At 36.9% G+C, this 24,396-nt stretch overlaps 1 protein-coding gene and 1 pseudogene across 4 annotated transcripts in view; one reads left to right on the top strand and one right to left on the bottom strand.

Annotated features, from left to right (window-relative positions):
* Positions 1 to 4,377, top strand: part of LOC105502733 — a 31,492-nt pseudogene extending 27,115 nt beyond the window's left edge.
* Positions 1 to 24,396, bottom strand: part of ADK (adenosine kinase) — a 620,365-nt gene that overhangs the window by 311,412 nt on the left and 284,557 nt on the right. The gene's annotated exons all lie outside the window — the stretch shown is intronic.

Here is a 24,396-nt window from a genome sequence, read left to right as displayed (position 1 = left end):
GCATGTTGTGCACATGTACCCTAGAACTTAACGTATAATAAATAAATAAATAAATAAATAAATAAAATAAAATTAAGTTTATCAATGAGAACACAAGGACACAGGGAAGGGAACATAACACACAGGGGCCTGTTGAGGGTTGGGGGGCTAGGGGAGGGATAGCATTAGGTGAAATACCTAATGCAGATGATGGGTTGATGGGTGCAGCAAACCACCATGGCACATGTATACCTATGTAACAAACCTGTACGTTCTGCACATGCATCCCAGAACTTAAAGTATAATAAAAAAATAAATAAAGAGAAAAATAAAAAAATAAAAAATGAATTAAGTTCATTTGTTTGTTTACAGTTTTAGGTCCCTGTCCCAGTGATATCATTTTTATTTAACTGTTTGAATATGTTGGACATTAACATGCTTTCAAAAGTTGAAACTATGCCAAGAAAGTATACCCCAATATCCAAGTCTCACTCCCCTCCACATACCTTCCACTTCACTTTCCCTTCTACCTCTTGTAACTAATTTTATTGTTTTCTGCTTTATCCTTCCTGAACATACACATTCTTTACTTCTCCCTTTTTCTTGTATGACAAGTAGCACTATGGGTATTTGTTTCTGCTTTTTGTTTCATGTGATATTTCCTGGAAATTACTCCATATATTTATAAAAACAGATAGCTTTTATCAACATAGTAGTCTATTGTATGTTCCAGAGTATATTCAACCAATCTTTTAGAATGGGTCATTTATATGGTTTCTGATATTTTGCAATTATTAATAATGTGGCATGAATAACTTTGACAAAATTATTTCCAAATGCAATACAGATTCAATTTCTGAATTATACTAATTCCTATCTGTGCAGCATTTTATATTTACTCTCATATATAATGGGGGCTGTTTTAAAGGAATAGTTAATGGCATGAGCACACATTCATTATGTATTAACAAAAATCATATTATGAAATAGATACAATGCAAATTATATAAAAATTATGGAGACATACATGCATGTAAAATGAACATATATGATAGGATTATGGATAATTTTAATATTCTCCGTACCTTTCTCTATTTCTCAAAAAAGAAAAATACATTAAATTTACAAACAAGAATAGAGACATCTATTTCTTTCTATATTTCCCCAAAAAGAAAAATAATACATTATATTTACAAACAAGAACAGAGACTTCTTTTTCTGACTAAATAGGTACCCTAACACAGGCCTTTTGCTAAAAATAACAACAAATGCTGGGTTAAAATAAAAAGAAAACAAAAGAATCTTTTTTTGAAGTATATCGCTGAGTTGACACAGAATACTCAAAAGGTTAAAACAAAGTAAAAATGGAAATCCAGGGGGGTAGGCAAACACTTAGATGTCTTTCATTCTGAGGGATATGCCAAGCCCTGTGCATTGAGCTTCAGTTTTCACAGCCATGTACAGAACTGGCAGTGATACACTGGAGCCGGCTCGAGAAAGCTAACTGTACATATCTTTTCCCAACTCCACGTTCAGTGACTTCAGGTTGGTATCGTGAAATCAGCCATAGTGTGAAACAGAAAAATGTGAGAAAGTAGGATTTTTTTTTTTGCCCTGGAGAGCCAGTTTTAAAATATTTACCAGGACACTACTGAACCCAAGGTTTAGGGGATAAATTCTAGGGTATATTAAAGATAGGAAGTCTAATTAGACTCTCCACATAAAGTTGGGATCCTAAAGAGCTACACAATGTTTAGTGTAAGAGCTGAATAGAATGATGTCTACCCTATAGAAAGAATAAGCAAAGAAATTAACCTCTTTCAAACTTGATGCTGGGTGGAGGTAAATACATCTTTTCTGAAAATTTAACCACAAGCCCACCCTCATGAAGGTTTATGGATCTGGAACTCATGTTACCTATGCAGCCCACAAAACTTGAAGCTCAACATTTATTTGAATGTGTTCCCAGGTTGACAGTATCCCCGGCTTTTGGCAGATTCAAATGTAAATACTCTCTTTGGAAACATATCTTAATCTCAGTCTCAGAAATCACCACAAATAACGAATACAAGCTAACACACAGGAAAATAAGGCAGTTTGAGTAACAGCCAGAGGAAACAACAGACAGCAAAATCAGAACTGCATAAGCTTTAAATATTAGGCTAGGCACAAAATAGAAAATAAGTTTAATGTATTTAAATAAATAAGAGGATTGTATACATGAGAATGAAGTGAGTCTATCAAAATGATAAAGTAAACTGATTTCAGGGGAAGAAATGAAAATGGAATTAATGATTATTATATGAAATTCAATGTCAGGTAAAACAGAATATGAGACACTGCTGAAGACACAATTAGCAATATCAGAAGATAGATCTGAAGAAATTATCCAGAACATAGCAAACATGACAAAAAAAGGAAACTATGTAAGAGGTTATGAGATACGATAGAACAGTTAGTGATACACACATGGTTAAGCTATAAAGAAAAGCATGGGAATCATAATCATAAAATGTAGGATAATGGTTACCCTCTGGGGTGGACAGAGGCAGGGGAATTATTTTTTTAATTTTTTTTTTTTTTTTGAGACGGAGTTTTGCTCTTGTTGCCCAGGCTGGAGTGCAGTGACAGGGATCTCGGTTCACTGCAACCTTCGCCTCCTGGGTTCAAGCAATTCTCTTGCCTCAGCCTCCCAAGTAGCTGGGAGTACAGGCGTGTGCTGCCATGCCCGGCTAACTTTATATTTTTAGTAGAGGCAGGATTTCTCCATGTTGGTCAGGCTGGTCATGAACTCCCGACCTCAGGTGATCCACCTGCCTCGGCCTCCCAAAGTGCTGAGATTACAGGCATGAGCTACCATGCCCGGCCATATTTTATTTCTTTAGATAGGTGTTTAAGTACATACATGGTCTTTGTGTTTAAGTAAAATTTTTATTTGGAGAAATCGCTGGGGGTGGGGGGACAGAAGTGGAGCCTGTCTGAGCCCTAGCCCCAAGTAATGCTACTGCCCTTGAGTTGTCTTGGAGACCCCCTCCCCAACTAAGTGCCTCTTTGCATAGCAATGGCTCCCGTCCGCATGCTCTCTAGTACCATGACAGCTGGACGGGTAGTGGCGGGTCGGTGAGGCACAGCACACAACCTAGTGGACCAGCCACTGGGAACAATGACTCTGTGGTGGCCAAATCCAGCCTTGTCCTCCACTTTGTCAAGGGACAATTTCAAGAGTACCAGGAGAGCATAATCAGAGCAGCGTTCCTTACACAGACTGTCTGCTTAGACAACACAATAGTCAAGTTTGAGATCTGGGGCAGCACTGGACAGGAACAGTATGGTAGCCCAGCCCCGCTGTACTACGAAATCACCAAAAAAGATACATTTGCACCAGCCAAGAAACAGGTGAAGGAGCTAGAAAGGCAGGCCAGCCCCAACATCATCACTGTACTTGTGGGTAACAAGGCCAGCAAGACCTGGCCAGCAAGAGAGCCCTGGAATTCCAGGAAGTACAGGACTATGCAGACGACAACAGTTGACTGTGGAGACATCAGCAAAGACTGCAATGAATGTAAATGAAATTTTCATGGCGGTAGCTAAGAAGATTCCTAAAAATAAGCCCCAGAATACATCTGGTGCTCCAGGCTGAAACCTCCAGGAGAACCACCCAGCAAGCAAGAGCCACTGCTGCATCAACTGAGCCTCTCTTGCCTGCCCACTGCAACTACTTTCTCTGCCTGAACGACTAGACTGGAATCCATTCTAACCAATCGCACTCAGTAACTGGGGCCACCACTGGGGACAGAGGAAGGGGCCCACCATGATTTCTCCACATAATTTTGATCATGGGCCAGAGTGAGTTATTCTACCTGCACCTTTCTGTACAAATACTAATTCAATTTTAAGTCTTCAGTCACTTTTTAAATAATATTGATTTTCTGCTCTTCCCACTTCCTCCCCTTTCTATTGCTCTCCTACTTTTCCTTTGCTAGTAGCAGCCACATGCTCCTGTTCCCCTCACCCTTGTATATGAGGAAGGTGGGGTTGGAGCAACTACCCTTTCTTTGCCTCTTGCAGAACAGACTCAGCAAGAGCATCCCCATCCATACCTTATTTGGCGTGGTCTTGGGTTCAGGTGATGGAGCAGCTAGGGAAGGGAGAGGCAGCTCTTACTTCAGCTGGTTGTCATCAGGCTGCAGCCCTCCCCCACTCCTAACTCCCAGCTGGGAAACCACAGAATTGCCACAGCATTATTGTGACAGCCATGAACCCACTGCCCACAACTCCTCCACCCTCAGTCACCCTGACCTCTGGCACTAAGCCCTGTTCTGACCAAATCACAATGATGAGTATTGGGAAGTAGGTAGGTAAAGGGGGAGTGGGAAGGGATGGAACTGACTTTTTCTCTATTTTATATTGGATGTTTTTTTTCAACACGTAACCTATCAGTATCTTGTCAATATAGTCAGCCCATTGATCGACCTCAAATAATTTTTTTTTAATTTGGGAATTTAGATACACAGAAAAGCCGGGCGCGGTGGCTCAAGCCTGTAATCCCAGCACTTTGGGAGGCTGAGACGGGCGGATCACGAGGTCAGGAGATCGAGACCATCCTGGCAAACACAGTGAAACCCCGTCTCTACTAAAAAAATACAAAAAACTAGCCGGGCGAGGTGGCAGGCGCCTGTAGTCCCAGCTACTCGGGAGGCTGAGGCAGGAGAATGGAGTAAACCTGGGAGGCGGAGCTTGCAGTGAGCTGAGATCCGGCCACTGCACTCCAGCCCTGGCGACAGAGCAAGACTCCGTCTCCAAAAAAAAATAGATATACAAAAAAATTACAAGTATAATATACAGACTTCCTGTGTACCCCTCATTCAATTTGTTCTAATATCACTATCTTAGCATCTTATGCTAAGATGCTAAGGCACATTTGTCCAAATCAAGAAACCAATGTTGGTGGATCATTGACTAAAGTTAAGACTTTATTTAGATTTCACCAGTTTTTACACTAATATCCTATTTCTATTCTGGACCTGATCCAGGAAACCATGTAACATTTAGTTGTCATGACTCTGTAGTCTCTTCTTGTCAGTGAGATGTTTGAAGTCTTTCTTCGTTGTTCACAATCTTGACAGTTTTCAGGAATGCTCAACTTATGTGGTAGAATGTCCATCAGCTGGGATTTGTCTGATGTTTTCCTAATGATTAGATTGAGGCTACAGGTTTAGGGAAAGAATATCAGAGAGATGAAGTTTCCACCTTTTCACATCAACATGACTTCCCATTTGTGATGTTAACCTTAATCACTTAGTTAACATAACTGTTTACCAGCTTTCTCCAATGGAAACAGTCAAGTCAGTATTTCGCTGTCTTCCAAACTCAATTTTTGGATCTGACTCACTCAATCCAGCTCATACTCTCAAGGAGAAGGGAAGTAGGATCCACCTTCTGGAGGGGGCAATATGTTATTTGGAATTCTTCTGTCAGGGAGATTTATCTGTTCTCTTCCATTTATTTATTTATGCGATTTATACATAACACCATGAACTCATGTATATTTATTTAATATCCTTAATCCAATGCTACATGTTTTATTTTGTTGCTCTAATTATTCCAGCTATGGCCATTGGGAGTTCTTTCATGTTGGCTCATGTGTCCCTTTTGGCATGCTTAATCTTTATTATTTTTAAGAAATCTCTTGCCTTCTGGCACTACAAGATATTCCATGCTTATGTTGTATTTTTCCATCACCAGCCCCAGAATCAGTCATATTTAAAAGGAGTCCTGGATCCTTTTATTGGAGAATAGGATTTACAAACCGGGATATGAGCACTGGATGTGTTTGTGGCTACTGGGATATCACTGCTTCTAGGCCTTCTCAGTGAACACAGTTAGGAAACATATGCATGTATACTAATCCACATATATACATGTATTTATGATTATTTCTGCATCTATCCATCTACATATATTAAGCTAAACATGGGTAAATACTTATATCTCCAACTCTAATTCAGTACCACAGGTTTCATTCTGGCTCTCCCCTCTTGTTTATTTATCTGTAACATCCCTTCCTGATAGTGAGAAAATATTTGTTCAACCCCAGGATACATGTAAAGGGGTTCAGAACTGTTAACCCATATCGTTATGAGAAACAAATTTACCAACTAGAATACAGTGTTTCTATAGTGTTCCTTAGTCATTAGCTTTACATTGTCCAGTCAAAATACCATTTTCCAAAGTTACTGAGGTCAGCTCCTTTTCCCCCACCTACTCAGTGAAGTTATGCCATACATTTGTAATACAATTAGATTCATTTGTTACAGCTTGCATTCCATCCTGAAATCCCTAACATTTAAAAGACCTGCATACATTAAAATTAACCCTTTGTGATTTAGTTCTTTGGGCTTTAACAAATGCATAGAATCACATATCCACCACCATAGTACCATACAGAACAGTACATCACCCTAAAAATTGCCTTTTGTATCCCCTTTGTAGTCAACCACTTTTCTTTCCCATCATTTGTAATTTCAATACCTGAAACAACTGAAAAATTAGGATGCAAAAATTAAAAATCATGAGTCTTCACAGAATAAAACCTAAAACTGTCAGAAGAGTTAAACTGCTTAACAGTTAAACTGTAGGGAGAGTTACTACTTAAAAGTTATTGAGTTCTAGACAGGAGAACAAACACCTAAATTCTTTAATTAACTTTTTCGTGGTATTATTCCACAACATGCAAGATTATGAGATCAACTTTGAAGTTGTTCATGGTCAACAGAGTTGGATTCCAATCCTAAGCAACTATTTCCTGTATTTATAAAATATTTTTTCCAAGGATGGAACCTATAAGCTTTGGTCATAAAAATGTTTTGAATTTTTAATTGTTTAAAATAAAGCCAAAACTATTTATTAAAAACAAAACCACAGTGTAGTAACAAAAAAAAAATAGAAAACTACCTTACAGTCTTTTCATTTGCTATATTAATTATGTGATTATTAGGTCTTAATAGATGTGGTATGACCGCTGCCCAGTTTCATAGATCTAAAGCACTCACTTTCAAGGATAGCTCTTCAAGTAGACTAACAGATAAGAAAAAAACAATAAAAATGTCCAGGTTGCTTATTTGTACTGTCTCTTTCCCCTTCCCGACCCCAACCACCAGAGTACGAAAGTTTCCATTTTATTTACAATTAATAGTGTGCTAAGCCTACAGGTTTCACATACTACAGGTTTTGAGAATCATGTCCCAAAAGGCAGTATTATCTGGGGTAAGTAGTTAACTATGTAGGGCTAAGGAATATAATCTACCTACTGGCAGTATCATCATCAGTTAAGAACTTTAAGATTTTAGCTTCCTTCCCCTGGTGGCAGTGTCTAGGGTGATAACTTTTAAAAAATATTCAGATAGCATCTTAAGGTTTATAGCTGCTATAGTCAATTATAGGTAAGTAATTTGGGGATAGAAGTAGATTTAAATGAAACAGAAGGAGATTTAAAAACTCTTCTAATAGAAGCACTTGGCTCCTATAGTTCTCTCTTTTTCTAAAATGCAATTACAACCATTACATCATTGTAAATTACATGCTGGGGTTATCTCAGTAGGTATCTGCCAAATGTAAAACTTACAGAAGGTCTTCAATGTAATAACGATGTTTTATCATTTTAATTACAAACTCTTTAAAAAACTCCCTAAAGTGTACCAATTGGGGTGGTCTAAATTAACAGTATCTTGGTAGCCCAAGGGTAGCAAAAATAGATTGAACTACAAAATTTCATCATACTTATAGCAGCTGTCTTCCTGCCTCTAGGAAGCTAAGTATTTAACAAAGCAGACAGCTTGGCATTGGCATCTGATTAGCAGTGTGTGCATTGTCAGATAGAATGTGCTTGGCTCTTTTGTTCCAGGGTTTGATTAGAAATCTGGAGAGCAGAGGCATCATGTAACTTCATTTTTAAAGCTTTTGAGAAAGGTAAATACACTGTGATGGTTCCTCTGGTGTTGTATCTGAAAGACTGATTGATGCTTTTCTAGTAACATGCTTTATCACACCCTAAAAAATTTAAATAAGGGATTTTTTTGGGGGGGAAATACTTCAAAGATTGAAATAGGCCAATCTTAAAATCACTTTAAATATTGTACATACCAAAAATATTTTTGCAATAGAGTGCTTTGCATATTGAGTCTTGCACTAAAATACTGTTGTTGGGGAGGAAGAATGGTCATTTTAGAGTATGTAAATACAAGACTCTATTCCTAAATATATGAATAGTCTAAATGAAGATTCAGAATGTTTTTCTAAAACCACGTGAAAAGCTTACTGGAAAAATAACCTGTCTTATAAGAATTATATTATTTTGATGGAGGTGTCCAAACATTAAACTATAAAAGGGTGACTCTCATTACCTTTTCCTCACAAATTTCTTTGAAAATTTATTACAAATGATTGTGCTTACTGGCAGAGTTCAAAATCAGTAGAGTCCATGCAAACAATCTACTTCAATGAGAAGTACATTCTTTTACTCTATCAAATCCATCGGAGGTAATCAGACTGGATGTTTTATTCAACAGGGCTGAAGAAAATTGTTCTACAATAGGTTAATTCAAAATGGCAGCATAGAAAATGCATCTGTCAGTGGGGATCAAATTACAGGGCAAGCTCCTCTCAATGCTTAGAAAAACAAGTCTGCAGTTCTACAGATTATGTGCCTGTGTGTGTTTAAAGGGGTGGGAAAGGAGCTAAATATCTGAGCTAACCTCCAATTAAAGTCAATCATAAAAACAGCCAATTTAATGAGTGCGGATTTCTTTGGGTAATTATAACACCAACCACTTTTTTCTCTTTTAAATCTGTAATTCTGCCTTCTTGTTATTGCTTGCTTTGTCATTAATCGCCTCAGGACCTTGATTTCCTAGCAACAGACTGCCACCAAACATTTGGCTCCTGTTCAACATTTTCTTTGTGAAAAATGGCACTGCTGTTGCCGCCTGGGCTGCTGCAGCTAGACTGGCTGTGTAAGTGCTCTAATAATGTATTCCACTGGAAAAAAAAATCACATGATACAGGGTGCAATGACTGAGCTCAGTTAATTACTGAGCTGGGAAGTTTATCTACAATCTAAAAGCTGTGTTGGGGGAAAGGGGACTAAGGATTGAAAAGGTGTTCCTTCCATTATCAATAACTTGCAGGTAACAATATACAAAGAAACATTTTATTTTGGGGAGTACAAGTTTAAGTTTATTTGGGAAAGAGTACAAAACACCAATGTTCCCAAAATGTTGCTTGATGAAATTTTCCTCTACAAACAGTCCCAAACACACAGAAGATTCAAAGAATAGTTTGCTAAAATTTTAAAAAGCAAAATAACCTATGTATCTTTCAGCTGTTTCTTTCCTACTTAAGGCAAAAATTATTTGTATACATAAATATGCTATGAAGTAACAGAATGAGGTTTTCATTCACAACATGAACACCCAACACTAAGAATACAGAATTCAAAATGTTTTGATACATTGTGCACGTGAGTAAATATTTAATAATCTATAAGAGAAAAATATGCTTATCACTATTTTTGAAATTATTTAAGTGGGACTGAAGCAGTCAGGTCTCATGATTGGAAACCCAAGAATAAAATAGATACTTTACTTTTTTTTTTTTTTAAGTAGATTTACTGAGATTCTCCATGCCTTAGAAATCCTACCACCTCCCAGAAATGATAGTTATGGAAATTAACACGGCATGTCAGATATGGTTCGCCGATGCCTTGCTTTAGTTCTCAGAAATAAGGCTTTATAAGACTGGCATGTTTCAGGATTGCTGTCAGGATATGATAATTTAATATACCCAAGAGTACACTAAGAATTATGGAAGCATCTGTGAAACTAATAAGCCAGTGGACATACTGATTTTTACCAATGTGTCTACATACTATATAAAAAAACTTCCTACAAAGTATTTTCCCAAATCAGTTCATCTGAGGATGTGAAAACACTACAGTTTACCTTAAAACATCACAATCACAACCCTGACAGACTGAAATAAAAATGAAATTAGGGAATATCTATAAAGGAAAACAAAGCCTTAAAAAGTCTTCAGTTATATTAATGTGGTTAAAATGTACTGTTTTTGAAAAAGACAACAAAGGAATAAAAGATATTTGAATGATTTTAAGTAATTCTGCTTATTGCTGACACTAACTCTACAACGTTTCACTTTGAGTCTGATTCCCCACTTTATTTTTATAAAAACAAATTCTCAGTTAATATAAGAAAGGAAATATATATTTACAATGAGAAAAGTTTTAGAAATGGGCTCAAAACTTGCAAATGATTAAAAACTACCACAAGAAGCCTGTCAATCTACCAGGAAAACATCAGTTGACTTTAGTAAGTAAAATATTTTTAAAATTTAACTTAGTTTATTGCAGTTTTCACATTTAAAAAGTTAAACTTACAAGAAGCAATGTATCTGTGAAAAAAATATTATTAAGGATAAATAATAAAACATAATGCTCATTTACTTTACTATATGTGTACTTCTCTGGAAAAGATGAAATAAAATATTTTTGGTGGACTAGTCTACATTTTATATTTTATTTGATTTTTACTATTTCTGTAATACAAAATAATCTTAAATAATCTTGTCATTTATAGAATGAAGACAGAAATAAATACTTTGAAAGATGAATACAAAAAATGATTAGTTAGGACAGCAGAGCTGGAAAGAGTTGAGAGACTGGACAGAAATTAGATGTTTGCAGTGAAGGTGTGATAAGGGAAAATGGGAAACTTATAGAGAAAAGCATCCATGGACTTACTACAATTGAAAAAAAAAAAAAAAACCTTGTGCCAGAAATCTGTATAGAGAACAAGATAAGTAAGATTTTAAAAAGCAGCACTATATCTTTCAGAACATCTTCAACTATTTAGGATTTACTAAGATCCCTAACTGGTAAACCAGGACAATGTTAGTTAATATGAATGTGCTCTAGAAGTCTGGGGCTTTAAGAAGCTATTTCCAAGGTGAAGAAAGAAAACACACGATAGATTTAAGAGGTTAGAGTCAAAAGATCCCTATTATATAGATGAGAAACCAATATTGGTCTGAAAATGGGTAACAGGACATATGGGTTCATACAAGAACTTGCCTTCCTGCTATGTACCAGAAAGGAAAAAGGTTGTTCTCTCATTTTTTCATACCAATTTACCAAATAGTTTTTTAAAGCTTGATGTACCATGTCATCCAGTCAAATCAGAAAAAAACTGGTATTTCAAAGAACTGACCCTCACGACCCTCAAACATGGTAGCATTACATACATATATATATGTGTGTGTATATATGTATGTGTATATATATATTTATATTTATGAACAAAAGCTTAAAAGACTCTTTATAACACTTGTAATAGAGAAATAGGTAAGAGCAAGAGATCAAAGTAGACTTATTATGTCTTCCATTACATGCCAACAATAAAGACATAAATACATTATTTGTGTAATCAGGAACAATTGTATTGTTTGTAGTCATAATAACTAGATATCGCTGTAACTATTACAAGAAATGTGGACATAAGACTAAATCCAGGGGGTATGGAGCATTACTGCTGATGGGTATAATGCTTCCTTTTGTGGTGATGAGAATGTTCAAAAATTAGATTACAGTGATGGTAGCAGAACTCTTTAAATACACTAACAGCCACTGAATGATATTTTTTAAATGAGTGAACTCAATGGTACATAAATACCTCAATAAAAGCTGTTAAGAAAGATTAAATTCAACTTTATCTGAAAAGACAGCAACAACAGAACACGTGGGGTAAATCATATTAAACTATAAAGATTCTATAATATGTTCAGTAAATATGTTGGAAGACAGATACCCTTCTGCAGACACTCGATTGTTTATGTCCAGGTTACACACAATTTCAAAGATATGACAACTAACACATAAAAATGTACACTGCCATCCGAATGTTTATAAGTTTTTCTGCTCTTAAACATGTTTATTAAAGAGATTTAGTAAACATTTCATTTTCTCAAGCAACTGCTGATTGGTCTAAAATACATAAGGAAAACAGAAGTGAAAATATTTCAGTAGGCAATTTGTTAATTCATTTGGGGCTCTGCATAAGTGCCTACTGTCTTAACAACTAAATGCTATACATATGCTTATTTTCTTACCATTCAGAAGCAATTAGCACATAGTGTGGTTTCCAATCTCACATAAAATTCCCAGACTTTGTTATAGTGCCACAAGTCCATAACACAAAATCTACCAATCTTTATCTTTAGGGCTCTAAGCTTCTATAACCAATACTATCCCAATTCTTCATAGTAAAAAGGTTAGTCCGTGTAATGAAAAATTACATTACTTTAATATTCCCAAAGATTTCTTCTCAATCTTGGTAGGGAGTTTTACTTTTGGTAGCTGCCAAAAGTAAGACTTAAGAAAAATTATAGGAATAAAGGAGTACATTCTCCAATTTGGAAGAAGTCTTTCTGTATAAAAATCACAGTGTTACTCTAAAAAAACTGGTATTAGACTTTTACTTACTGAAGAAAACAAATTCTAGAGAAATTAAAAATAAATACAAATAGGATTTCTATAATCACACTCCTTTTTTTTTTTTTGAGATGGAGACTCTCACTGTCACCTAGGTAGGAGTGCAACCTCTGCCTCCCAGGTTCAAGCCATTCTCCTGCCTCAACTTCTCAAGTAGCTGGGATTACAGGCATGCACCACCACACTTGGCTAATTTCTATATTTTTATAGAATGTAGTTACACCATATTGGCCAGGCTGGTCTGGAACTCCTTACCTCAAATTATCTGCCCCCCTTAGCCTCCCAAAGTGCTGGGATTACAGGCATGAGCCACCACGCCCAGCCTATAATCACACTCTTGTTTGAAAATTTATCCAGCAAAAATTCTCCCTACTAAGGTGGAAGTAACAACAGTAAATAATTTGTGTAACTTAATGAACATCAATAACATATGGAAAATGGAAAACATTAGAAACTGAACTCTAATACTAATGGTAAGAAATAGCAATAATTAAGTCTGTTTTGGTATGAGCATACCTTATTTTATTGCACTTCACAGATATCGTGGGGTTTTTTTTGTTTGTTTTTATTTTTTATTTATTTATTTATTTATTTTTTTAACAAATCGAAGGTTTATGGCAAGCCTGCCTTGAGTAAGTCTATGGTGTCATTATTTTCCAATAGAATGTGCTCACTTGGATCTCTGTCATATTGCGGTAATTCTTTCAATATTTCAAACTTTTATTATATCTCTTTTATAGTGATCACTGATCTATGATATTATTATTGTAATTGTTTTAGGATGCCACAAACCACACCCATAGAAGATGGTGAACTTAACTGATAAATGTTGTGTTTTCACTGCTCTACCAGCTGGCCATTACCCCATCTCTCTATCTCTCCTAAGGCCTCCCTATTTCTTGAGACACAACAATAGTGACATTAGGCCAATTAATAATCCTACAATGGTCTCTAATTCTTCAAGTGAAAGGAGGAGTTGCATGTCTCTCACTTTAAATTAAAAGCTAGAAATGATGGAGTTTAGTGAGGAAGGCATATGGAAAGGTGAGACAGGCTGAAAGCTTGACCTCTCACAGCAAACAGGTAAGTTATCAACGGAAAGAAAAAGTTCTTGAAGAAAATTAAAAGTGCTACTCCAGTGAACACAGGAATAAGAGAGTAAAATAAGCTTACTGCTGACATGGAGAAAGTTTTAGCGGTCTGTATAGAAGATCAAACCAGGACAGCATTCTCTTAAGTCAAAACTTAATCCTGAGCATAGCCTTAACTCTTTTCAATTCTATTAAGGCTGAGAGGTGAGGATGCTGTGCAAGAAAAGTCTGAAGCTAAGAGAGGCTGATTTGTGAGGCTGAAAGAAAGAAGCCATCTCCATATCATAAAAGTGCAAGGTAAAATAGCAGGTGCTGATGAGTTACCCAGATCTTGCTAGCATCATTGATGAAGGTGGCTGCACTGAACAAGATTGTCAACACAGACAAAAGAGTCTTCCACTGGCAGAAGATGCCACTGAAGACTTTTACAGCTAAAAAGAAGTAAATGCTTGGCTTCAAAGCTTCAATCAAAGGATAGGACGATTCTTCTGTTAGGGGCTAATGCAGCTGGTGACTTTCAGTTGAAGTCAATGCTCATTTACCATTCTAAAAATCCTAGAGCCCTTAAGAATTATGCTAAATCTGCTCTGCCTGTGTTCTATCAGTGAAATAACAAAGCCTGGATGAATGCATACCTGTTTGAGTATGGTATGCTGAATTTATTTTTTATTTTTTATTTTTTGAGACAGTGTTTCACTCTTGTTATCCAGGCTGGAGTGCAATGGCGTGATCTTGGCTCACTGCAACCTCCACCTCCTGGGTTCAAGCAATTCTCCTGCTTCTGCCTCCCGAGTAGCTGGGATTACAGGCATGCACCATCATGCCCAGCTAATTTTTGTATTATTAGTAGAGATGGGGTTTCACCATGTCGGCCAGGCTGGTCTCAAATTCCTGACCTCAGATGATCCTCCTGCCTTGGCCTCCCAAAGTGCTGGGATTACAGGCATAAGCCACCACGCCTGGCCGGTATGCTGAATATTTTAAGCCCACTGTTGAGATCTACTGCTCAGAAAAAAAGATTCCCTTTAAAATATTACTGCTCATTGGCAATGCATCTGGTAACCCAAGGACTCTGATGGAGACATACAAGAAGATGAATGTTGCTTTCATGGCTGCTAAAACAACATTCATTCTGCAGCCCATGAATCAATGAGTAATTTGTGACTTTCAAATCTTATTTAAGTAATATATTTCATAAGGCTATAGCTGCCATAGTAACTCCTCTGATGGGTTCGGGCAAGGTAATTGAAAACCTTCTGAAAATAATTCATCATTCTAGTTGTCATTAAGAACATTCATGGGCTGGGCATGGTGGCTCACACCTATAATCCCACCACTTTGGGAGGTCACAGTGGGAGGATCACTTAAGCACAGGAGTTTGAGACCAGCCTGAGCAATATGGTAAAACCCTCATCTCTACAAAAATAAAATAAACGATGAGGTGGGAGGATTGCTTGAGCCTGCCTGGGAGGTTGAGACTACAATGTGCAGTGATTGTGCCACTGCATTTCTCTGCTTGGGTGACAGGAGTAAAACCCTGTCTAAAAAAAACAAAGAAGCCAGACGCAGTGGCTCACGCCTGTAATCCCAGCACTTTGGCAGGCCGAGGCGGGTGGATCATGAGGTCAGGAGATCGAGACTATCCTGGCTAACACAGTGAAACCCCGTTTCTACCAAAAATACAAAAAATTAGCCGGGCATGGGGGCACGTGCCTGTAGTCCCAGCTACTCCGGAGGCTGAGGCAGGAGAAAGGCGTGAATCCAGGAGGCGGAGCTTGCAGTGAGTCAAGATCGCGCCACTGCACTCCAGCCTGGGTGACAGAGCAAGACTCTGTCTTAAAAAAAAAAAAAAAAAAGAACATTCATGATTCATGCGAGGTGGTCAAAATATTAACATTAATAGCAGTTTGGAAGAAGTGGGTCCCAACCCTCATGGATGACTTTGAGGGCATCAAGACTTCAGTGGAAGAAGGCACTGCACATGTGATGGAAATAGCCAAGAGAACTAGTATTAGAAGTGAAGCCTGAAGACAGGACTGAATTGCTGCAAATACATGATAAAACTTGAATGGATGAGAAATTGCTTCTTATAGATGAACATAGAGAGTGGTTTCTTGACATGGAATCTACTCCTGGTGAACACGCTATGAACACTGTTGAAATGACAATGAAAAATTCAGAATACTGCATAAACATAATTGTTAAAGCAACAACAGGGTTAGAGAGGGCTGACTCCAATTTCAAAGAAGTTTTACTATAAGTAAAATGCTATCAAACAGCATTGTATGCTACAGAGAAATCTTTTATGAAAGAAGAGTCAATTGATGTGGCAAACTTCATTGTTATCTTATTTTAAGAAATTGTCACAGCTACCCCAACCTTCAGAAGCCACCACCCTGAGCAGTCAGCAGCCATCAACACTAGTGCAAGACCCTCCAATAGCAAAAAGATTATTACTCACTGAAGGCTCAGATGATCATTAGCATTTTTCAGCAACAAAGTATTTTTAATTAAAGTATGTAATTTTTAAAGGTGTAATGCTACTGCACACTTGAGAGTACCATATAGTGTAAATACAACTTTTATATGAATTCAAAAACCAAAATATTCATGTGACTTTCTTTATTATATTTGCTTTATTGTGGTGGTCTGGAACTGAATCCACAATATCTCCAAGGCATGCCTGTGTTCACCTCTACATGTTACATTTAAGCAAAGATGTCTTTGCTTAACTCAAATGTTAACACAGTTTGGGCTTCACTTGAAGTGACTGTCAAATAAAATTACTAAACATGAGTGAAAAAGATTCATATGTGTTAAGTGTCAGGAATTTTACACCAACATGAAAAGCTCCAAATAGAACAAACAACTCTACAGATTTTTTTTCATTTTATTCTCTGTATTTATAAATGAAATAGTTAAGGTCACCTGCAAGGACATTGTAAAATAAAGGCTTAAATATTCATAGTTAATCCCTAAAGAAGTTAATTAAGCAGTCCAGAATAGGATAGTTAAAAATTTGAGGCAAAAATGTAGGAATAAAGTCATATGGTGATCATATGGTGATCATCGATTTGACCAATATAATGGGAGTTCTAACACATAAGAGTTCAAAACTGCACTTGGAACAGTGATAAAAGGCGAGACACAGTTTAGCTATCCCACTTCTTTAATAATCTTAGAAGAATATTACAAATTAATAAATTCCAAAAATACTTTGAACTCTATTTAAATGCTATATATAAAGAGCTGTGACATTATTTAATCAACTGTCATTCACAGACTAGCTTAAATTATAAAAAAACATTAGTTCACTTACTCTGCCCAAGTGTACTTATTGTAACAGCATAAATTATGTTACAAAGCCTTGTTTCATGCTCTAATAAGGTTTAAAGCTATCACTTTAAGTAAGTTTTTTGTTTGTTTGTTTTCAGACAGAGTCTTGCTCTGTCAGCCAGGCTGGAGTGTAGTGGCATGATCTTGGCTCGCTGCAACCTCTGCCTCCCGGGTTCGAGTGAATCTCCTGCCTCAACCTCCCTAGCAGCTGGAATTAAGGCGTGCACCAACATGCTTAGCTAATTTTTGTATTTTTAGTAGAGATGGGCTGGTCTCTACTAAATATTTTGGCCAGGCTGGTCTGAAACTCTTGATCTCAGGTGATCCACCCACTTCGGCCTCCCAAAGGGCTAGAATTTCAGGCATGAGCCACTGCACCTGGCCTAAGTAAGTAACACTTGCCTTTTTAAAAAAATATATTACTTCAATTTCTATCAGGTGACCATTACAAAACAACTTAATTCACTTTCACTGAAACTTTCTCAAATCTTTTCATGACAGAGCAAAGAATACTAGATGACATGTTCTAAATTCTGAGCATGAAATTTTGAGCAATCTTTTTAAATTTCTAGTCACATTTTAGTTTAACCATATCTTTTGGTAAATACTGCCAAAAGATAACCAAATACTAAAAAATGATATTATTTAATTATAAATTCATTCTAACTTGTTAATTCGATGGACACAGACTACATTACTGACACGTAAAATTTCAAATATAGGATTTCTTAGATAAGATTTCTTATAATTTATCACACTGCCTCATTTTAAGGGCTTTGTTGCTTTTAGATTACTGACAAAGATATTTAATTGTAACTGAGTATAAATGAAAGTTTTACTAAGAAAAATTGTTACTCATGGAATAGGTATGAAAAACCCATAGGGCAAACAAAGCAGGAGATGTAAAACGTAAATATTTGGTAGTGACTCTTACTTGCCTTTAATATACATATACTTCTGTTTCTTTGTAAGTATGAATTCTATTATTTACTGCCAAGGCTGTACATTTCTTCATACCATGTTTCCTCTACTGACCCACAATCATACTTCCCTTACTCCAGAAGCAAACATTAGTGACATCTGAAAACTGTACCCTCACAAAAACCACATTCTCCAAAGCAGTAAAATTCTAGGCTGAAAACAGATAGAAGTGGTCAAGAGAGAGTTATAAATAAATGAAGAGAGGAAAAGAGACATAGGAACTGAAAAAAATAATTTAAAAAAGAAAACAGGCATGAGTGCTAAAGGAAAACTCACCACAAGTCTCATATTCTCACAAAATTACTGACAAGATATGACATATTATTCTTTCACTTACAGTGTTTAATTTCTAATCCATGAAACAGGGTACAAATTTGGCTGACCTTGTTTACGCAGGGTAAGTCACAAGGTACTGAACGTTTGTTAAAATCTATTTCTTAAATATATTTTTAATACCTAAAGTTTAAAATTTTCCCCATTCATAAGCCTAAACTTGCAAGATGATTAGTTCTTTACAGTGTTATTTGAAACTGGGAACCTTTTTTCCTATCCTAAAGAGATGTTTTTTGAAGTAATGAATAGATTTCTAAACAAAATCCCACTGGACTTACAATGTAATTCAAACACTATGCAGAGATGACTAAGAAATTACAAAAAATTACAATACTAGTAATTACACAAAGATGAACAACTATATCTTAGCTGAGAGCTTTCACATTTATTTTTCAGTGATAAAATGGTATCTAGAACATTTTATAGAGTCTAGAATAATATTTGAGGGAATTTTGACATTAAATCAACCTGAAGATGAATTTAAGATTACAATTGATACTATAACAATATGAATTTGAACTGTGCAGGTCAACCTATACATAGATTTTCTTCTGCCTCTGCAAACCTCTGAGACATGAAGGCCAACCCCTCCTCTTCTTCCCCTCCTCAGCCCACTCAACATGAAGATGACTGAGATAAAGACCTTTATGATGATCCATTTCCACTTAATGAATAATAAATATATTTTCATTCCATATATTATAACATTACCTTTTCTTTAGCTTAATTTATTGTAAGAATACAGAATATAATACATATACAAAATACGTGTTAATCAACTATTTACATTATCAGTAAGGCTTCCAATTAACTACTATTAGTAGTTAAGCTTTTGAGGAGGTAAAAGTTGAATGTGGATTTTCGAAGGGGTCAGTGACCAGAACCCCTACACTGTTCAAGGGTCTACTGTACTTTCTCACCACAACTTGCAATTTCTGCTTTTACTCAAATATTCCCCATAACACATTTATCAGTGAAGGTTATGGTCATTTTCTGACACTCCAATAGGTCAAGTAAAGGAGAAACAATATTTGGGGACAAGAAAGTCAACTGGGAATGAAATCTACAGTTTAAAATGAATACAATGTTCCAGGAAAACTCAGTACAGAATTCCCATAGAGATAAATCATAGTTATTATCAAATTCAAATTCAGGCTGGGGGCGGTAGCTCATGCCTGTAATCCCAGCACTTTGGGAGTCTGAGGTGGGTGGATCACTAGAGGTCAGGAGTTCAAGACCAGCCTGGCCAAAATGGTGAAACCCCATCTCAACTGAAAAAAAAAAAACAAATACAAAACTCAGTCAGGCATGGTGGTGGGTGCCTGCAATCCCTGCTACTGGGTAGGCTGACACAGGAGAATCATTCAAACCCAGGAGGTGGAGGTTGCAGTGAGCCGAGATTATGTCACTGCACTCCAGCCTGGGCAACAGACCAAGACTCAAATTCAAATAAAAAAAATTAGGCAATCTTGAAAAAAAAAGCGAGTTACCTGAAAAAGGGAAAAACCAAAATCAACAGAGATTTACACGTCCAATCACTATGAAGGACCAGGGAGTAGATTTATATTCCCATCTTAAACAACTAACAATGAACAAAATATATGAAAACACAATTTTCAGGCATTGGATAATAAACAAAGAAGGGGCACAATAAGGTAAGTGCTACAATTACTCAAACTTACACCTTGAATAGAGTTCCCAGGCTGCAGAGCAGAAGGAAGAACCTAAATAGAGTCAAGTAGTTTCCATTCAGGGAGGCCAAGCTGGCTACCACATGCTGGGGCAGAGTACTGGAGAGGAGAGAGCTGCTTGAAGAAGAAAGAGGTGGAAAGTGAGAAATCGAGATATGCAAGGGATTCCTCTGGAGTCTTCAGTACACATGTATGAGGAAAGAACCAATACCCAGGTAATCAGAAAAAACCAATAACGCAGTAATCAGATAAAAAAAGTGATAGAATTAGTAGACATGGATATTAAAACAATTGTTATAACAACATTCCATAAGCACATGACAACATAAGCATACTATGTAGAGCCATAGCATGAGTAAAAGAGGCCCAAATCAAGATTCAAGAGATGAAAACTATAATGTCAGACACAAAATGTCAACTGGATGAGATTAATGGCAGATTAAACATTGTAGATGAAATAATTAGTAAACTTCAGAGTAATAGAAATTATTCAAGGACGGACGTGGCGGCTCATGCCTGCAATCCCAGCAATTTGAGAGGTCGAGACAGGCAGATCGCTTGAGTTCAGGAGTTTGAAACCAGCCTGAGCAACACAGAAAAACCTGTCTCCAGAAAAAATACAAAAACTAGCCAGGCATGGTGGTGCACTCAGTCCTGTAGTTCCAGCTACTTGGGAGGCTGAGGCAGGGGTTGCATTGACCCAATATTGCGCCACTGCACTCCAGCTTGGGAAACAGAATGAGAATTTGACTGAAAAAAAAAAAAAAAAGAAAGAGCCCATGAGCAGTGGCCCACACCTGTAATCCCAGCACTTTGGGAGGTCGAGGCAAGAGGATCATGAGATCAGGAGTTCAGGACCAGCCTAAATAATATGATGAAAACCCATCTCTACTAAAAATACAAAGATTAGCTGGGCATGGTGGCACGTGCCTGTAGTCCCAGCTACTAGGGAGGCTGAGGCAGGAGAATCGCTTGACCTGGGAGGCGGGGGTTGCAGTGAGCCAAGACTGCACTACTGCACTCCAGCCTGGGTGACAGAAAAGACTCCATCTCAAAAAAGAAAAAGAAAAAGAAAAAAAGAAAAAATAGGGGAGAGAGTAATTATTCAAAATGAAGAACAGATAGAAAAACAAAAATATTGAAAACAGAATCACTGAGACATGGGTCAACTACAAGTGGCTTCTTCTTCTTCTTCTTCTTCTTCTTCTTATTATTATTATTATTATTATTATTTTAATTGGAGTCCCAAAGGTAGACAGAGATGGAAAGAGAAAATATGACTACAAGAGTTTATTGCAAGAGTTTCCAGAATATGGCATAAGGAGGAGAACTGTAGTAGATTCCAGTGAGTTGAGGAAATAGAACTGAGAGTCTGGGAATTTCAGAGCAGTTAAGAGCTGAAAGATCACAATATCAGAGAACAGAAAGATTTACAGAGAAATCTGGAATTCTGTAGAGGGTCTTTTCTTAAATATATACCAGGTCAGTACCTGGGAAAGAAACATCCAAAACAATTAAGAGGAAAAAAAAAAAGAGGGAACAGTACCTGAGGCACATATACATTTGGAAATAGTGGCTATTTCCAAGACCTAAAGCAGAAAATCTCACTATTTTTCTCATCAAAGTCTCCAATGTTTTTGGCACCAGGAACTACTTTTGTGGAAGACAATTTTTCCATGGAAAGGGCAGGAGGCATGGTTTCAGGATGAAACTGTTGCACCTCAGATCATCAGGCATTAGTTAGATTCTCATAAGACACATACAACCTAGATCCCTCACTTGTGCAGTTCAAAATAGGGTTTGTGCTCCTATGAGAATCCTCTGCTAATCTGACAGAAGGTGGAGCTCAGGTAGTAATGTTTGCTGGCCCACCACTCACCTCCTGCTGTGTGGCCTGGTTCCTAACAGGAACTGATACAGCTGTAGTACCTGGGATTAGGGACCCCTTAGTGCTCTATGCCATGGAATACTAAGAAAAGTCTTGCCCCAGCAGTAGGAAATATTTAGCTTTATTTATTTGATGAGATTAATAGCAGTTCAGGTATTATAGAAGAAAATATTAGTAAAATGGAAGGCACAGCAAAGGAGGTATGCAAAATAAAACACAGAGAAAGAGACAAAATAAAAAAAAGAGTATCAGTGAGTTATGAGACAACTTCAAGTGGCCTGAAAGGGTCAGAAAACCAATTTGAAGATATATAATGGCTGCAAATATTCCAAAACTTCATAATAAAAACTAAAAACTCATAGCTCTAAGAAGTTAAACAAAACCTATGCATAAGAAACATGAAGAAGAATACACTAAGGCCCATCATAACTAAACTGATCAAAATCAATAATTTTCTCTGTGTGTGTGTATTTTTTGTAGGGATGAGGTCTCACTATGTTGCCTAGGCTATTCTTGATCTCCAAGCCTCAAAAGCTATCCTCCCATCTTGACCTCCCAAAGCACTGGGATTACAGGTGTGAGCCACTGCACCTGGCCTCATACAGAAAATCTTAAAAGCAGCAAAATTTGGGGAATTGGGGACGTGAAATATTGAAGAACAAAAGAATGTCAGATTTCTTATCAAGAATTATGCAAGTAAGGTGGCAATGGGGTAACATTTTTCATATACTGAAAAACTGTCAAACTAGAACTGTATATCTGGCACATAAAGATGTTTTCAAACATACAAAAGCTGAAAGAATTTATTACCAACAGATCCAAATACAAGAGATGTTAAAGAATGCCCTTTAGGCAGAAGGAAAATGATACCAGATGGAAATCTAATTCTAACCAAAAGGAATGAAGAGAACTAGAAATGATAAATACATGAGTAAAAATATGCTTTTTCTTATTAAGTCTTTAAAAATATATATTTGACAATTTAAACAAAAATAGCAGCAAGGTTATGATGTTTATAATATATATGTAGAAGTAAAATGTATGTATTGTAAGTTGTGAGACATATATTAACAAAGCTGATTTAAAAAAAAACAACAACAATTAGGCTGGGTGCAGTAGCTCATGCCTATAATCCCAGCACTTTCAGAGACCAAGGCGGGCAGATCACAAGGTCAGGAGATCAAGACCATCCCGGTTAACATGGTGAAACCCCATCTCTACTAAAAACACAAAAAATTAGCCTGGCGTGCTAGCGGGCGTGTATAGTCCCAGCCACTTGAGAGGCTGAGGCAGAAGAATGGTGTGAACCCGGGAGGTGGAGGTTGCATTTAACCTTAAATGTAAATGGACTAAATCCCCAATTAAAAGAAAAAGACTAGTAAATTGGATAAAGAGTCAAGACCCATCAGTGTGCTGTATTCAGGAGACCCATCTCACGTGCAGAGACACACATAGGCTCGAAATAAAGGGATGGAGGAAGATCTACCAAGCAAATGGAAAACAAAGAAAAAGCAGGGGTTGCAATCCTAGTCTCTGATAAAATAGACTTTAAAACAACAAAGATCAAAAGAGACAAAGAAGACTATTACATAATGGTAAAGGGATCAATTCAACAAAAAGAGCTAACTATCCTAAATATATATGCACCCAATACAGGAGCAATCAGATTCATAAAGCAAGTCTTCAGAGACCTACAAACACACTTAGACTCCCACACAATAATAATGGGAGACTTTAACACCCCACTGTCAACATTAGACAGATCAACAAGACAGAAAGGTAATGAGGATACCCAAGACTTGAACTCAGCTCTGCACCAAGCAAACCTAATAGACATCTACAGAACTCTCCAACCCAAATCAACAGAATATACAGTCTTCTCAGCACCACACTGCACTTATTCCAAAACTGACCAAAGAGTTGGAAGCAAAGCACTCCTCAGCAAATGTAAAAGAACAGAAATTATAACAAACTGTCTCTCAGACCACAGTGCAATCAAATTAGAACTCAGGATTAAGAAACTCACTGAAAACCACACAACTACATGGAAAGCGAACAACCTGCTCCTGAATGACTACTGGGTACATAACGAAATGAAGGCAGAAATAAAGATGTTCTTTGAAACCAATGAGAACAAAGACACAATGTATCAGAATCTCTGGGACACATTTAAAGCAGTGTGTACAGGGAAATTTATAGCACGAAATGCCCACAAGAGAAAGCAAGAAAGATCTAAAACCAACACCCTAACATCACAATTAAAAGAACTAGAGAAGCAAGAGCAAACACATTCAAAAGCCAGCAGAAGGAAAGAAATAACTAAGATCAGAGCAGAACTGAAGGAGATAGGGACACAAAAAACCCTTCAAAAAAATCAATGAATCCAGGAGATGGCTTTTTGAAAAGATTAACAAATTGATAGACCACTAGCAAGATTAATAATGAAGAAAAGAGAGAAGAATCAAATAGATGCAATAAAAAATGATAAAGGGGATATCACCACCGATCCCACAGAAATACAAACTACCATCAGAGAAT

The sequence above is a fragment of the Colobus angolensis genome, unplaced genomic scaffold (assembly GCF_000951035.1).
Source record: "Colobus angolensis palliatus isolate OR3802 unplaced genomic scaffold, Cang.pa_1.0 Scaffold12, whole genome shotgun sequence".
Classification (NCBI taxonomy): Eukaryota; Metazoa; Chordata; class Mammalia; order Primates; family Cercopithecidae; genus Colobus; species Colobus angolensis.
This window is presented reverse-complemented; position numbering and strand designations above follow the sequence as displayed.